This window comes from Oryzias latipes, chromosome 24 (assembly GCF_002234675.1).
Source record: "Oryzias latipes chromosome 24, ASM223467v1".
Classification (NCBI taxonomy): Eukaryota; Metazoa; Chordata; class Actinopteri; order Beloniformes; family Adrianichthyidae; genus Oryzias; species Oryzias latipes.
In genome coordinates, this window is record NC_019882.2 from 18638545 (window position 1) to 18652833 (window position 14289).

The window sequence follows — 14289 nt, forward strand, 5'->3', positions numbered from 1 at the left end:
TTCTTCTTCTTGGCCCAGTTGAGATGTTTCCTCCGTTGGTCCAGGCTCAGAAGTGGCTTGACTGGAGGAACTCCACTCCAACAGGTGGTAAGAACAGCAGGGAAAATCATGGGGACCACCCTCCCAGAGATGAGGAGCCTCTACACCACCCGCTGTCTAGAGAGAGTCCACAACATCCTGCGTGACCAGCACCATCCAGCCCACCATCTCTTTCACCTGCCGGCCTTAGGAAGGAGGAACAGGTCCATCGGGGCCAGAACAACCAGACTGAACAGTCCCACCCACCAACTGCCCCCCACCCCTCTCCAATCTTCTTCTCATCTGAGTACACTGTGTACTGGACTTTGCATTGCTGCACATCAACACCAAGCTGCTACTGACTTATCATTTGTGTACACTGAATTTCTCATTTATTTATTGGTTGAATGCTGTAAAGCATTCAACCCTTTGTTTTCCTGTTTCTCTTTATTTCTTTATTATAGTATCTTCCGCCGTTTTTTGGCGTTTAACTACTTCTACAATTTTTAACCTATTTTAACCATTCAACTTTTAAAATGTTCAGCTCTTTTACCTTTTTTCTGCTATGACTTTTGGTTTTTCAAATCCTTTTACTTTTTAAGATATTCCAGTTTTTCCGGGAATTTTTGCTCCATTGAAATACATGGAGAATTTTTCGTTCAGAAGTTCACAGTTAAACTCCTTCTACAATTTTTCACCTATTTTAACCGTTCGACTATGAAAATGTTCAGCTCTTTCATCTTATTCTAGCTATGACATTTTGGTCCTTCAAATCCCTGAATTTTTCCATTTATTCCCGGATATTCCTGGATTTTCCAATGTTTTTGCTCCATTGGCCACACCTTTGCTTCTTTAAACAATTGTAACTTTAACATTCTTTTGGCTAGAGACACCGTTCAAATATTGAAATGTTCACAAGGTTTTGGACTTCAACATAAGGTTCAAAATTATTATGGGATGGCAACACCACCTACAGTTTGGCGGCCATTTTGTGCCAAAATGTGAGGCAATTTTAAACTTCTTCAAACTTTCACCTATTTTAATCCTTCTACTATTACAATGTTCAACCCTTTCAGCTTATTCCTTTCAGCTACGACTTTTAGTCTTTCAAATCTTTGAACTTTTCAAGATATTCCAAGATTTTCCAGGATTTTCCAAGATTTTTGCTTCATTTAAATACATGGAGAATCCTTGAAAACCTTTGTTGCTTTAAAGCATTATAACTTTAACAAGCTTTCAGCTAGAGGCACCGTTCAAACATTGAAATGCTCACAAGGCTTTGGACTTCAACATACGTTTTGAAATTATTATGGGATGGCAACACAACCTACAGTTTGGCGGCCATTTTGTGCCAAAATGTGAGGCAATTTTAAACTTCTTCAAACTTTCACCTATTTTTACCATTCTACTATTACAATGTTCAACCTTTTCAGCTTATTCCTTTCAGCTATGACTTTTGGTCCTTCAAATCCTTGAACTTTTCCAGATATTCCCGGATATTCCCAGATTTTCCAATCTTTTTGCTCCATTGGCCACACCTTTGCTTCTTTAAACAATTGTAACTTTAACATTCTTTTGGCTAGAGACACCGTTCAAATATTGAAATGTTCACAAGGTTTTGGACTTCAACATAAGGTTTAAAAATTATTATGGGATGGCAACACCACCTACAGTTTGGCGGCCATTTTGTGCCAAAATGTGAGGCAATTTTAAACTTCTTCAAACTTTCACGTATTTTAATCCTTCTACTATTACAATGTTCTTTTAGTCTTTCAAATCTTTGAACTTTTCAAGATATTCCAAGATTTTCCAGGATTTTCCAAGCCTTTTGCTTCATTTAAATACATGGAGAATCCTTGAAAACCTTTGTTGCTTTCAAGCATTATAACTTTAACAAGCTTTCAGCTAGAGGCACCGTTCAAACATTGAAATGCTCACAAGGCTTTGGACTTCAACATACGTTTTGAAATTATTATGGGATGGCAACACAACCTACTGTTTGCTGGGCATTTTTTGACAAAATCTGAAGCAAATGTTGCAATAAACTTCATCCATGGCTGGAACTGAACATATTGAAATTCACTGGATCTGGACATATAAGGAATGTGGGCGTGGTTAGCAAACAAAGCTCGTTGCTAAGGACGTCCAAAAATTTACTTTTTCCGATTCATCTGAAACCGACGTTGATTTGTTCCTCATCTCCAGGCAACCCAAACATAAAATGGTTGCTATGGAGATAAAATCAATAGAAAAGCCGCCATTTTGAAAAGAGTGGATTTTCTATCAACTTAGAACATGTAGCTTTTACCAATATAATACTTTCAAACAATGTGTTTTTTGGAGTCAGTTGATGATGCTGATTCCAATGCTAGTACTTTTAGCCATTTTAGCAACATCTTCAAATTTTCAACAATTCAGCCATTTTTTCAACAATTTCAGCTTTCATGCTTAAGTCCTACAAATTTTGACCTATTTCAGCCATTCTACTATAACAATGTTCAACTTTTTCAGCTTATTCCTGCTAGGACTTTTGCACCTTTAACTTTTCATGGTTCTTCCAGTACAGTTCAGCCATTTCTTCAGCAAATTCAGCTTTCATTCAGCAGTACAGCATTCAACCCTGCATTTTCTTCTGGAAATGCAGCTCCTTCTAGTTTATTTATGTTTTGTTTAGTCCTTATTGTGCTTCTTTTTGTACTGATGCTGCACTTTGGTTATTGGTTGAATGCTGTAAAGCATTCAACCCTTTGTTTTCCTCTCACGCTATCTTCCGCCGTTTTTCGGCACTTAACTCCTTCAACAATTTTCAACCTATTTTAACCATTCAGCTCTTAAAATGTTCAGCTCTTTCAGCTTATTACTGCTATGACTTTTAGTTTTTCAAATCCTTGAACTTTTTAAGATATTCCAGGATTTTCCAGGATTTTTTCTCCATTGAAATACATGGAGAATTTTTCGTGCAGAAGTTTACAGTTAAACTTCTTCTACAATTTTTCACCTATTTTAACCATTCAACTATTAAAATGTTCAGCTCTTTCATCTTATTCCAGCTATGACATTTTGTCTTTCAAATCCTTGAACTTTTCCAGAGATTCCCGGATATTCCCGGATTTTCCAATATTTTTGCTCCATTGGCCAAACCTTTGCTTCTTTAAACAATTGTAACTTTAACATTCTTTTGGCTAGAGACACCGTTCAAACATTGAAATGTTCACAAGGTTTTGGACTTCAATATAAGGCTCATAATTATTATGGGATGGCAACACCACCTACAGTTTGGTGGCCATTTTGTGCCAAAATGTGAGGCAATTTTAAACTTCTTCAAACTTTCACGTATCTTAATCCTTCTACTATTAAAATGTTCAACCCTTTCAGCTTATTCCTTTCAGCTACGACTTTTAGTCTTTCAAATCTTTGAACTTTTCAAGATATTCCAAGATCTTCCAGGATTTTCCAAGATTTTTGCTTCATTTAAATACATGGAGAATCCTTGAAAACCTTTGTTGCTTTCAAGCATTATAACTTTAACAAGCTTTCAGCTAGAGGCACCGTTCAAACATTGAAATGCTCACAAGGCTTTGGACTTCAACATACGTTTTGAAATTATTATGGGATGGCAACACAACCTACTGTTTGGTGGGCATTTTTTGACAAAATCTGAAGCAAATGTTGCAATAAACTTCATCCATGGCTGGAACTGAATATATTGAAATTCAATGGATCTGGACATATAAGGAATGTGGGCGTGGTTAGCAAACAAACTTTGTTGCTAAGGACGTCCAAAGGTTTACTTTTTCCGATTTGTCTGAAACTGACGTCGATTTGTTCGTCATCCCCAGGCGACCCAAACATAAAATGGTTGCTATGGAGATAAAATTAATAGAAAAGCCGCCATTTTGAAAAAAAGTGGATTTTCTATCAACTTAGAACATGTAGCTTTTACCAATATGATACTCTCAAACAATGTGTTTTTTTGAGTCATTTGATGATGCTGATTCCAATGCTCGCACTTTTAGCCAATTTAGCATCATCTTCAAATTTTCAACAGTTCAGGATTTTTTTCAACAATTTCAGCTTTAATGCTTAACTCCGTCTACAAATTTTGACCTATTTTAGCTATTCTACTATTACAATTTTCCACCTTTTCAGCTTATTCCTGCTAGGACTTCTGATCCTTTAACTTTTCAAGGTTTTTCCAGTACAGTTCAGCCATTTCTTCAGCAAATTTAGCTTTCATTCAGCAGTACAGCATTCAACCCTGCATTTTCTTCTGGAAATGCAGCTCCTTCTAGTTTATTTATTTATTTATTTATTGGGTATTTATTTGGTGAAACGAACTGAGTGACTGTTGTTGATGCTCCAAACGCATTTTCATTGTTTCACTGACAATGACAAAAATAAAGGAATCTTGAATCTTGAACCAGACAGTTGTAGCCCATCTCCCCACTGAGTCTGAATGTGGTGGTTTTTGAAGCTGTTCCTCCACCTCATTCCACTCTTTATGGAGGTCTGCAGGTTCTTCAATCTTGTCCTTGTGATAATCCAATGAAGCCCACAGTCGTCTCTTCTGCTGGGGCATCTCCTTCTGACACATTTTGCCCTTCCATTAGACTTTTTGTTGATCTGATTGGACATAGCGCTCCATAACCAGCCAGCCTCCTTAGCTAAAAACGTTTACTCAGAGGGGATCAATCATAGTCTTGGCTAGTTGTCAAATCTTAAGTCTTCCACATATTGAACCCAATTGAACCAGTTTAATGACATCTGGGGAGCCTGTGCCGGTGCTTTGAGTTTAGTAGATGATTAGTTGGTGAAACTCAGCTCGAAACATTTTTGCCCTTCAAGATATGGGCAGATTTCTCCAGAGTATTCCAATTTTCTGAAATTCTGTTGATGTGGGTTTTAAGAGTCAACAAAAATGTATGTAAAAATAAACAAACAAATTCTTGAAATCAATTAAACAGTGGGCCCTGAATCTATATTCTATGAAAGTTAAACATTTTAAATTGAATGAACTTTTCCATGATCTTCATTTTTTTTTTTTTAAAGATCTGTATTTAGACACACACAAACACTTTACTGGGAAGTAAAGCATTATTTTTAGTCACCAATTGGGACTGGGGTTGTGCTCTGAGGCAAAAGTTTTCCTACTTAAAAAAGTGACAGAGATCTGTGAGACGAGAACTTTTTCTTGCAGTTATCTGATCGACATTTAGATGTCGATCAGATAACTGATAGACATCCACAAAATGTACATCTACTGTAGATGTTTCTACAGGACATCTCAGACAACTGTATTGTGCTACTCTGTTAGATGTCTACCAATAGATTTCTGCATATAGGGGTCTCCTATATCTACCTGTAGAAATCTAATCTTTGGATGTTTTTAGATGTATATTAGAGAACTTTTTTAAAACATTCACTATAGTAGATATAAAATTGAAAAGCCAAAACAAACATCTTTCAATCGTTAGGACTTTGTTACAAATGTTTCCTTTTACTATCAAGTATAAACATGCCAACATTGGTGTAATCTAAACATGTAAATGAAATTCTATGCTTGAAGAAGTTGTTACCTGAACAGCATCTGGACTCTGTTGTGCAGCAGAAGATCAGAAATTGGGTTTGGGGCTCATTTTAATAACAATTCACTGACAATAGATGAAACCTTTTAGCATCATTTTGTTCAGTTATATGACAAGTTAAAAATCTAAACAGAAATATTTTTGTTGTTTTGTTGTTTCTGAGACCTTTAACCCCAGTTAGAGATTAGTAGAAATGTTTGCTACTTCTTGGAACGTAAAAATTTGTGATTACTAATTATCTGTCATCAAAAAGGCAGCAGGGTGGTGTAGCGATCCGCTCGAGCCTCCCCTGCACCCAGACTGCGCTGCACACTGCGACCGAGCTGCAGCTGACCCATGCACTTTACTGTTTCGGTCTTTGAACTTAATTTGCTTATTTCTCGCCAATTCGCTGCTAAAGAATTTGCGGCAGCAAGTCCAGTTATTCTTAAATATTGTTTAGCATCATATATGTCTGATCTCAGGAAGACGTGTCACTAGCAGTGATCTCCATCCAGACAGAAAGACTGAAGAAAAAAAAGAAAGACTTCTACAAACATGTTATCCATGTGTTTCTGCAGAAGCGGCACACAGATATTACATTTATTAGTGACTCAATGATAACAATTTTGGTGATTTGTTTCTATGCCAGAAGGTTGTAAACAAAAGAAAAATGTTGAAATGAAATTTTGAACAACATGCTTTAACTGTTGCCAATTAAATGGTGAATAAGCTCCTCTTTAGGGTTCATTTGATTGTAAATGGATGACGTCAGGGCCTCATCTGCCGTGAAACTCACCGCATGTTACTGAGATGTATATTAGGGATCTAATTGACACCCTGGAGTTAATAACTGATTTTAGGACGATAATACAAATACAGTCTTTAAAAATCATCCAATGTGATTTCTTGGACTCCTATTTACAGTCTTTCATAACTAAATTGCACCTCTCAGGTTTTGCATTATAATTTGTGACTGACAAGCATGTTTTAATCTGTACTTTTCGTTTTTTATTTTGAATTTAAAATCTTTTTTCCAAATATGATAATTGGTTGTAGGAAATAATGTCAAAGGTGGGCCGGAATGTGTGTAATATTTGTGCTGATCCTTAGTATTTCTTTTGGTGTTGGGTGGTTTTGTATGTTGTGCTGTTTTGTTTAGTTTTTACTTTTGCATGCAGTTTAATTTTATTGGATCATGGACCTGATTACACACACCTGGACCTCATTGGGCAGAACCCCTCACCACTGCATAAATGGAACTCTGAGCAGTTGCCGCAGGAGCAAGCACCTGAGGCAGACGCACGCAGCGCAGTTGAAGCGTGCCGCAGGGAATGAAGCTCCGGTTGAGAGCCAAAGGAAGGCGGACCAGCTGATCGCCTTGAAGACGTAGCGGGAGCCGTGTGAGACGGGGGCGTCGACCGTGTGGAGGAACGCCGAGGCTGACCGAGAAGTTGCGTGTGGGACCTGAAGGCCTGACGATCGGTGCATAAAGGAAAGTCTGCTCTCCCGACCGGCCTGGATGCGTGTGGCTGATGTTGGTGTAACACCCTGAAGTTTTTCGTTTTTTTTGTGTGTTCGTTTCAGCCGCACAGCCGCTGGTTTTTTCCCCTCCACGGCCGGATCCAACGGTGGACTTCGGGGGGGGGGCGCGGCTTTGGGACTGGACTCTTTTAGCTGGGACTTTTAATCAAATTTTTATGTCTTTTATTTTTTTACCAATTTACAGCTGTTTTTACACTACTATTTATTAAATCCCTTTTTACATTTTTAATTGTTTCTAGTCATTTTTGCACAGTATTTTATCGAGCTGATTCAATCACAAGTGTGACACCTGCAAATTTTTGGCGTTGTCGGCAGGATCAGCTCTACTGTGTAAAAATGACTTCAGAAGCCCATGAGGATTCTAGTCCCATGATGGCACAGTTTACATTTCCGTGGTTTATGGGTGCCGCATATGTTCCAAGGTTTGGTGGTGACAGGTCAACATTTGCAGAATGGAGGGTTCAGGTGGAAGCCATGCTGCGTGCACAAGGACTGGGGCCCCAGCAGCAAGCAGACTTTATCATGAGTGCCCTAGAAGGGGAAGCCAAGCGTGAATTACTGTTGGTAGCACCTGATGAGAGGAATACTGGGGAGAAAGTGCTCGAGTTACTGAAGTGTGAATTCGCTAAACCTGCTTCTAAAGCCCAGTTGAGAGCTGCATTTTTTAACTGTCGTCAAAAATCTGATGAGTCTGTTCACCTCTTCATTTTAAGATTAAGGGAGTTGTTCTCTAGATGGCGCCAACATGACCAAGATGTTGCTGGGGACACTGACTTGCTCCTGGACCAGTTGTTGGTGGGGCTTCGTCCAGGCGCGGTGAAGCAAGAACTTAATCGACAGATTCGTCGCAGCAGAGACACAACTTTTCCAGAAGCCTGTCGAGAGGCCAGAGCACTGGAAAAAGAGCTAGAAGAGGAAGGGGAGGTTGTAACAGTCCAAAGAGTTGCAACTCAAAGACTCGCTTCACAGCCTGACCTGGACCAGCTCAAAGCTGAACTTCGTAATGAGTTGCAGCAAGAACTGAAAGATATGAAGGAACTCCTTTCAGAAATAAAAACTTTAGCTGGTTCTAAAGGACCTGAAGTTGCGCATCCTCCCCCCGTCTTCCATCAGAAGCAAAGGTTGAACTGCCAGGAAGCTCAGCCCTCCAGCCACTTCCACCAGGACCTTTCAGAGTCGCCAGCCCCCGAACACTTGGACATCAATGGGATGCGTATGGCAGGCCCATCTGTAGACATTGTGGGGTGGCTGGTCACATGCAGCGGAGGTGTCCCCAGAGGTCTCGCCGCAATCAGGATTTTTAGAACCCCCTACAGCTGAGGGCCGGGCCGTGGGGGCGTCAAAGAGTGGCGCAAAGTCGGCTCTAGTCGGTGAGTGCCCAACTGTCACGATTATTCTGAATAACCGTCCTGTTCCTTTTGTGATCGACACGGGATCCCAAGTCACTATGCTAAGCCAAAGTCTATTCAGAAAGTGCCTGGGGGACTGTGAAGCCCAGGTTGAAGAAGCGCCCTGGTTGACTCTGCGTGCTGCAAATGGCTTGGAGATCCCCTATGTGGGTTATGCGCTGCTGGACTGCATGGTTGGTGGTATTCGGGTATCGGGCAAGGGCATTGTGATAGTCGAAGATAAGTGTGTAGGTACTGAAAAAGGAATTCTGGGGATGAATGTTATTGAGGCTGTGTGGTCTGCCCTCACACAGGGAAACCATCCTGGTGTACCAGCATTCTAGGCTGTCCTTCAACCACTGGAAGGAAAGGCCTGGACACAAGCCTTTGCAGACTGTCAGTTGGCCTACACTCGCCAGCTGAAACCACCATTCCATGCTACTGCAAAATTAAAGCGGCAGTTGCCTGTTGTGATCCCACCACAATCGGAGATGGTGCTTTGGATCCAAGTAGCAGAGGGGGACCCTAAGGCCACTAGGGTTGTGATGGTAGAAGAACTAACCAATAATGACAGAGTGGCAAGTGGGGCGTACGCTGACTTTGTTGTGAGGAAACTGTTTGCCATGTAGAGTCTGTAACCCGAATCCATATCCAGTTGAGGTTCCACAGCGCCAGCCAGTGGCCCAAGTAACAGAAATTGACCCGGTGGACATCCAAGGTGAACATGAGCTGAGCCTTCAATGGGTCGACGCGGAAGTGCTGGAGGTGGCAGTAAGGCGTATTGGAGCTTCAGAAGAAACTAGCAGTTCGGAAGCACATCCAGTTCTGGCCTTAAGGGGGGATGGTCTCACAGTTTGTCAACAGGAGCAGATGACCCAACTTCTACAACGTTGGAGCAAGGTGTTTTCCTACTGGTTCAGCTCCTCCGAGCAGGGAACGATACCGACCGGTTCCACCAAGCTTGTATGCAGAACTGCGTTCTCTCCTCAAAAACATGTTGGACAAAGGGGTGGTAAGGGAGAGTTCAAGTCCATGGGCAGCTCCTATTGTCTTGGTCAAAAAGAAGAATGGAGACTGGCGTTTCTGTGTTGACTATCGGAAGCTAAATGCTTTAACGCATAAGGACGCTTTCCCATTGCCTCGGATTGAAGAGTCACTAACCTGTCTGAAGGCTGCAAAATGGTATTCTACACTTGACCTTGCCAGTGGTTACTGGCAGGTTGAGGTAGACCCTGCGGATAGGGAAAAGACTGCTTTTGCCACGCCTATTGGCTTATACGAGTTCGATCGAATGCCCTTTGGACTTTGTAATGCCCCAGCCACTTTTCAGCGACTAATGCAGCGCTGTCTGGGGGGAATGGTGAATGACTCGTTGCTAATATACCTTGATGACATAATTGTCTTTTCATCTGACTTCCAGAGTCATTTGCAGCATCTGGAAGAGGTATTCCAACAACTTTACATCCATGGGTTGAAGCTACAACCAAGGAAGTGTCTTCTGTTCCAGAAGGAGGTGACGTACCTTGGGCACATCATCAGTGAGCAGGGTGTCTCGACAGACCCGGCTAAGACCGCGGTTGTGAGGGACTGGCCTGTCCCCCAAACTGTGAAACAGGTTCGGTCCTTCCTGGGTTTCGCGGGGTATTACCGCAGGTTCATCTCTGGGTTTTCCAAGATCGCCCTGCCATTAAACGCCCTTACCCATGGGTCGGCCACCGCAAAGAATTCACTTGTTTCCTGGTCTCCTACATGTCAGCAAGCTTTTGACCAACTGAAAGAGGCGTTGCTGAGTGCCCCTATTCTGGCATACGCTGATTTTACCAAACCATTCAGACTTTATACCAATGCCAGCTTTGAAGGTTTGGGAGCTATTCTTGCCCAAGTGCAAGATGGGAAAGAGCGGGTCATAGCATATGCCAGCCGCAGCTTGCATCCAACAGAGCGGAATGACCAAAACTACAGCTCTTTCAAGTTGGAGTTGTTGGCTTTGAAATGGGCGGTCACTGAAAAATTTAAAGACTACCTGTATGGGGCTGAGTTTACCGTATACACGGACAATAACCCCCTGGTGCACTTGGACTCAGCACGGTTGGGGGCTGTGGAGCAACGTTGGGTGGCACAGTTGGCAAACTACAAGTACTCCATCAGCTATAGGCCGGGGAAGCAAAATAAAAATGCAGATGCCCTGTCACGGCTGTCTTCACAGGAAGAGCCCACTTGCCACAATGTGACCAGCATGGAGACTACAGTGAAGGGCTGGGAGAGCAGGCAGCACGAAGACCCTGACCTCCAACAGCTGCGCCAGTGGAAGCTGCAACATGTGGATCAACCTGAGGTACGTGAGGCTGCCTCTGCAGATCTAAAACTGCTTCTCAGACAGTGGGGCAAGATCGAGCTCCGTAATGGGGTGTTGGGGAGGTGTTTTTTGGAGGCCAGTTCAGGGCAGGAGGTTTTTCAAGTCCTTATACCCAGAAGTGGGGCCAAAGACCTGTGGGCTGCATACCATCAGGAGATGGGTCATCCAAGCAGTGACAGGACACTATCAATTCTGCGTCAACGCTGCTACTGGCCACAAATGGCTAGAGATGTAACCGACTGGACAAACGCCTGCCTTCAGTGTGTCTGCGCAAAACGTGGCCCGGAGGTGAGGGCTCCCCTGATGTCCATTACAACTTCATACCCTTTTGAGGTGGTGGGGTTGGACTATTTGTCCCTGGGTCGGCCTGAGGATAGGTGGCCTTGCATCCTGGTCATGACCGACCTCTTTTCTAAATATGCCCAAGCCGTTCCCACTAAAGATCAGTCGGCAGCAACCACTGCCCGAACTGTGTACAATAACTGGATTCAGAAGTTTGGTTGCCCAGAACGGATTTTGACAGATCGAGGCGCTGCCTTCGAATCCTCAATATTCAAAGAGCTATGTCGCATCTATGGCTGTAAGAAAAGTCGTACTACAGCATATTGGCCTCAAGGTAATGGGGGTTGTGAACGTGTTAACCAGACATTGTTGGGTCTATTGAATTCACTTTCAGAGACTGAACATGGACAGTGGGCCGACCGCTTACCAGCCCTGGTGCAGGCCTATAACAACACCGTGCACAGCACTACTGGCTTCACCCCCCACTACGTAGTGTTCGGAAGACACGCTCGACTACCGGTAGACTGGTCGACAGGACTGGGACCTGAGGAGCAACCACAGACGTTACAAGGTTGGGTGAACTCTCATCATAAAGCTCTACAGAATGCTTATGAAGCTGTGAGACGACAAACGCAGAAGCGACAGGCGCTGGATCAGAGACGATACGACAAGCGTACCCACAAAACGCCCCTATTGCCTGGAGAGCGTGTATTAGTGCGCAATTTTCGCAGAAGGGCGAAAGGGAAGCTAGGTGTGAGATGGTCTCCTGAACCTTTCGTGGTGGTCTCCCAGCTCTCCGAAGGTAGCCCAGTGTATATCCTGCGGCCGGAGGGTAAGGAGACACCAACCCGCACTGTGCACCGAAATAACCTGCGAACATGTCCCCTTGTTCTGACTGAGAATGCTCCACCACTGAAACCGAATGGACAATCAGCTGACCTGGAACCCAAACTTCCCCCTCCAACATTGTGGTTGCCAAGACTGATAATGGGATGCAACCCGCAACCAGTTAGATGCCCTGAAAGACAGCCACCAGCTGCTCCACCTGACCCTCCGGATGCATTGGAGGGCCTTGAACCTCTGCGTCGGTCCGAAAGGTCAAACTTTGGGAGACCTCCGGTGAGATATGAAGCAGAATAATGTTCGGGACGACCATTGTTAAAAGGGGGGGAAATGTCAAAGGTGGGCCGGAATGTGTGTAATATTTGTGCTGATCCTTAGTATTTCTTTTGGTGTTGGGTGGTTTTGTATGTTGTGCTGTTTTGTTTAGTTTTTACTTTTGCATGCAGTTTAATTTTATTGGATCATGGACCTGATTACACACACCTGGACCTCATTGGGCAGAACCCCTCACCACTGCATAAATGGAACTCTGAGCAGTTGCCGCAGGAGCAAGCACCTGAGGCAGACGCACGCAGCGCAGTTGAAGCGTGCCGCAAGGAATGAAGCTCCGGTTGAGAGCCAAAGGAAGGCGGACCAGCTGATCGCCTTGAAGACGTAGCGGGAGCCGTGTGAGACGGGGGCGTCGACCGTGTGGAGGAACGCCGAGGCTGACCGAGAAGTTGCGTGTGGGACCTGGAGGCCTGACGATCGGTGCATAAAGGAAAGTCTGCTCTCCCGACCGGTCTGGATGCGTGTGGCTGATGTTGGTGTAACACCCTGAAGTTTTTCGTTTTTTTGTGTGTTCGTTTCAGCCGCACAGCCGCTGGTTTTTTCCCCTCCACGGCCGGATCCAACGGTGGACTTCGGGGGGGGGCGCGGCTTTGGGACTGGACTCTTTTAGCTGGGACTTTTAATCAAATTTTTATGTCTTTTATTTTTTTACCAATTTACAGCTGTTTTTACACTACTATTTATTAAATCCCTTTTTACATTTTTAATTGTTTCTAGTCATTTTTGCACAGTATTTTATCGAGCTGATTCAATCACAAGTGTGACAATAACACACCAGTAAAAGATGAATGTGGAAGAACGATTAAAGTACAGAAAAGCCTCTTCCTTTGGGAACACTGAACATAATTATCTCTTATTTTGTTCTAACAGAAAAATATCTCATTTGAGCTTTTTTACACAAACGTGGACCAAATTTAATTCAGTAAAAGTCACATAAATTTAACAGTCAAAGCGACTACAGGAAACCCCTCACTAAACTAATTCACACTTTTCCCCACTTGAAATGGCTTTCCTGTAATTTTCTTGGCTTTATCATTAATTATTTCCTTCTCTCAGCTCCGCATAAACAACACCTAAATAATTGATACTAGTCCTGTAATATGCTCAGCAAATAAAGCTGTGGACTCCAGACACTGGAGACACTTAATACTATTTTTTTTTTTTTGGAACAGTTTGGATTTGGCTGCTCCACAAAAAAGTGACAGAGATCTTTGAGCAGAGGACTGTTTCTTGTAGGGGGGATTGAAAAAATGAAAAATCTGTACAACATGTCTGCATCACACCCACTACACCCTCACATGCCTGCAGAAAAACCCATGCTGGAACATTATTGCTCCATGGGCTCACAGAGCCCGTAACCCCCCCATGAGGACAATTGTGACCAAAGCATAAGGTGGCTTTTGGAAGATATGACAGGTTGCCTAAAGGCCTGAGTGCAGAAATCATGCAAGCAGAATATTTCTCCTTCAATGTTTGAAAAATGACTTAACTTAACTTCTCTGGCTTGTTCAACAAAACAAAAAATAAACTGTAGGCTAGAAAACACAAATAGTATAAGAAGGACGACTCCTGAGTTGAATCTTCCACAAGCTTGTTGGCAACACTAAAGACAAATAAACATCTCCAGGTCAATCCAAATATCTGGATGCACCACTGAAAGCAAACTGACCTCCTGATGGGATCGAAGGGGGAGTCTCCTTTCAGACGGACCTCCAACCACGCCAACACGAACCAAGACATGATTCCTCTCCACAGACAGACAAAAAAAATCCTTAGATTTGCTAAATCATGTGACACACGGGGGAATATAGCCCCCTATCATATAAGAGTTTGAAAAGATGAACACTAAATAGTTATAATTTTCTGGCTTTTACGAACCTAGAATAAAGGACAGCGTAGTAATAAAAACATTGAACAGAAAAAAACGAGATTACTTATGAATAAAGTGAAAGTCATGATGAAT

General features: G+C 42.9%; 1 protein-coding gene across 1 annotated transcript in view; it reads right to left on the minus strand.

Annotated features, from left to right (window-relative positions):
* LOC111947117 (protein broad-minded-like) overlaps positions 1–14081 on the minus strand; it is a 35319-nt gene extending 21238 nt beyond the window's left edge. Inside the window, exon 1 of the mRNA XM_023953309.1 lies at positions 13996–14081. The gene's annotated coding sequence lies outside the window, so the exon portion shown is untranslated. The remainder of the gene's footprint in view (positions 1–13995) is intronic.
* Between the last annotated feature and the right edge of the window lie 208 nt (positions 14082–14289).